A 3,974-nucleotide genomic window follows, 5' to 3' on the forward strand; every position below is an offset into this window, starting at 1 on the left:
CCACCAACTGGTATTTGATCTGCTTTGAAGAAATAAGCAGACAATAAAAAAAAACAGAAAACTAATATTGAAAGACACACATAAATAGCACAAATAATTAAAGTTTAGCTTTATTAAAGCAAACATGTGCTATGCGGCTCTCCAGGCATAATTTTAATACATTTTCAGACCAAAAGATTGCTCTTTTGGTCATGCTAAAGGTTATCCTTCGATATATATACCCCTGTGGTTAGACGATAACGGCGATTCTCGATCGCACCCCACAGCTGTGAGACGCCACCCCACGCGTCCCGCCGTTCTTAGATCTCGCCGTATAGGATGAAGATATGAAGCCGCGTAGCTTATGCTTAACCCACTTAGACCTGACGACGATTCTACAAAATAATGTATTCTAAATAAAATAAAAACACTGTTTCTATGTCAGTTGGTTCTCAAGGTCTTTCATGTCAAGGACCCCAAAACCATGAAATTGTCCCCCCATCTGAAAATATGTAGTTCCAGACCCCCCCCCCCTCCCCCAACAGAAGCAAATATTTCAGTTAAAAAACGTTCGCTCTGAAATAATATATATATATATATATATATATATTCAAAGATCTGCGCCCAACATTATCAACGACTTAAAAAAAAATAGCAGACCTACAAGCTCGTAGCGTGCCACTCGGTGCCGCGCTATGAGCTTGTAGATCTGCTATTTTTCAATAGCTAAAGCATGACATAATAATGCTCTTTAAAACACCAAAAGGGGGTTGTTTTCCCGCCCAGAATGTCTTAATAACATGCGTAGTTTGTCTCTGAGCCAGACCGTCATGCATAATGTATGGTGACCTGCAGCGCGGCAGGACGCTAGCACTCCTGCTCTGATGCGCTACGGCGCTACGAGGGGTCGCTAGCACCATGTGTGTGTGTGTGTGAGCGCGCACGTGTGTGTATGTGTGTGTGTGTGTGTGTGTGCACGTCTTCATCAGCTAGCACTCCTGCTCTGATGCGCTACGGCGCTACGAGGGGTCGCTAGCACCATGTGTGTGTGAGCGTGCACGTGTGTGTGTGTGTGTGTGTGTGTGTGTGTGTGTGTGTGTGTGTGTGTGTGTGTGTGTGTGTGTGTGTGTGTGTGTGTGTGTGTGTGTGTGTGTGTGTGTGTGTGTGTGTGTGTGTGTGTGTGTGTGTGTGTGCGTACGTCTTCATCTAGCCTACAGTATAGCTGTACAAATACATATATGTACGTATATTATACTGTACTTGTATATATTACCATAATTTCACTTGACGTTGAACACTTGGACACTATTATGTGCAGAACTATAACCTTTTCTGTTGTGAATACATTTCTGGAGTGTGTGTGTGTGTGTGTGTGTGTGTGTGTGTGTGTGTGTGTGTGTGTGTGTGTGTGTGTGTGTGTGTGTGTGTGTGTGTGTGTGTGTGTGTGGGGGGGGGGGGTAATAAATATGACAGACTGAAGTGACCAATGTTGGCTGTGAATAAGTTGATGTGTTGCCATAATATATATATATATATACAAAGTACAAAATCACCCCAGGGGGCGGTCTCTGTGCACTTTACAGCATTAACCCATTCTGACCTGAGATCAGATTCATACGAGATTTCCACTGGACAACACACTGGTCTGATTAACCCATTCTGACCTGAGATCAGATTCTAAAAAATGTCAGTCGTTTTTCAAAAAATAGCAGACCTACAAGCTCATAGCGCGCCACTCGGTGGTGCGCTATGAGCTTGTAGATCTGCTATTTTTCAATAGCTAAAGCATAACATGATGCTGACACCAAAAGGGGTTTATTTAATAAACAAATCTTTATCAAAGACACAAATCAAAGACACAAATAGCATAGCAATAAAAAAACAGTAAAACATGGTAAAATGTCCATAGCTATGGAGTGTGTGTGTGTGTGTGTGTGCGTGTGTGTGTGTGTGTGTGTGTGTGTGTGTGTGTGTGTGTGTGTGTGTGTGTGTGTGTGTGTGTGTGTGTGTGTGTGTGTTTGTGCGTGTGTGTGAGTGTCAACCCTTTGCTACCTTTTGCCCATATATGTGTGCCGGTGTGTGACCTTCATAACCGTGACTGTACCATAGTTGTGCTGGTCGGTGTGACCTTCAGAACCGTGACTGTACCATAGTTGTGCTGGTCGGTGTGACCTTCAGAACCGTGACTGTACCATAGTTGTGCTGGTCGGTGTGACCTTCAGAACCGTGACTGTACCACTGGCCTTAAATGGACTATCAGTGACCTGTCAGCTTCCCTCTGAACAGCAGCCGGACATGTAGGGCCCGGCAGGCTTAGATGAGCCGCAAATAGAACCCTGCAGAGATAGTGTGCTTATTTCCCCCAACCTGCAGCTCCCAGATTAATACTTATATATTCCCGTGGTGCAATGGTGAATGAAAAACAGGCGTTTCTTCAGGCATGGTTGGGACTTTATTGTCACTACTAGCAAATATCAAACACCTTTTCAAGTTCACTTCACTCAAACAACACTCAAACTCCCCCAGTCTGTCTCCCAGCATACCTTACGCTCAGACAGCTCTTAAAGGGGACATACGCTCATTTTACACCAAGTGCTTTTAGAGAGTCAACACCTCACCTCGAGCAGAGACAGAGCATTATGTGACAAGATTTGACTGAGAGCCTGCCATCGCGCAAATTCCAGCTTTTCACCAGATTAGAAAAACTATATATATATATATATTTTTTTTTTCTAAATGAGTTGATAGCACAGGCAGACTCTTCACATACTAGAGCATGTCTGCAATAAGTATCAGAGCTGTATTGACATGTAAATATGAAATAAATGCTTAAACATGTAGCTATGGTGTAACGTTGGAGACCACAGAAGTGAACCTTTCAAGCCTGTTTTCACAACTCACTGTTTCTCTGCAAGACATCACTCTATAAGCCATATCTCCAAAAACTGGCGGGTCAAACTGAACAACCAATATGTCAATTTGAAGCTATGATTCCCTGCTTTCATATGACATGAAAAAACGAAAATTAAAAAAAAAAGAAATCCAATAGCAGTCCCTCAGTCAAATTCAGTCACATAATGCTTCTGGAGAGGGCAAAGTAGAGAGCGAGAGAGAGAGAGAGCTGGTTCTCCGATTTGCTCCGTGTGTGTGTCTCCAAAGGCCTCCTCTGCCCTGTCTCTAAATGACACTTTGTACAGTGAAAACATTTCTGGCACATTGTGAAGGCTTTAACGAGCTGTTTGGTGTTTCGTCATCCACCTCGGCGGTGGCGTAGCGGCGGTGGCGGTGGTGGTGTGTGTGGCTCGGTGTCAGGAATGAAGCTCAGCGTAATGTCTCTCTACCAGGCTCCACTGAACCTTCCCCACTGTTATGGTAATATGGGGCTATAGTCTGCTGAATGGTGTGTGTGTGTGTGTGTGCTTTGAGTTTTTTCTCTCTCTCTCGCTCGCTCCACCAAAGGCTACAGCCATTTTCTTTCTTTCTTTCTTTCTCTCTTTCTTTCTTTCTTTCTTTCTTTCTTTCTGTTGCGGTTAATTGTTTTGTCTATCCCATTTTGGTCGGGAAACCCCTTTGGTGTTTTAAACATCATGTTAGAATTTAGCTGTTGAAAAATAGCAGATCTACAAGCTCATAGCGCGCCACCGAGTGGCACGCTACGAGCTTGTAGGTCTGCTATTTTCTTTTTATCGTAAAAATGTGGCGCAAATCTTTGAATATAATGTGACCACTTGTGAATGGAGGACTGCCATCGCGCAAGTGGCAACTGTTCAGGACAGCTGGAAAAATTATTTTATTTTTCCTTTTTTTCTGTCTTTCTAGAAGCCATATCTCAAAAACTAGTGGGTCAAACTGCACAACCAATATGTCAATTTGAAGCTATCATTCCCTGCTTTCATATGACATGATAAAATTCTAAAAAAAATCCAATGGCAGTCTCTCGATCAAATCTAGTCACATTATATATTCTTTCAAAGTGAATGTTTTTAACTCGGGGT

Source organism: Protomyctophum parallelum (genome assembly GCF_964188405.1).
Source record: "Protomyctophum parallelum genome assembly, chromosome: 11".
Lineage (NCBI taxonomy): Eukaryota > Metazoa > Chordata > Actinopteri > Myctophiformes > Myctophidae > Protomyctophum > Protomyctophum parallelum.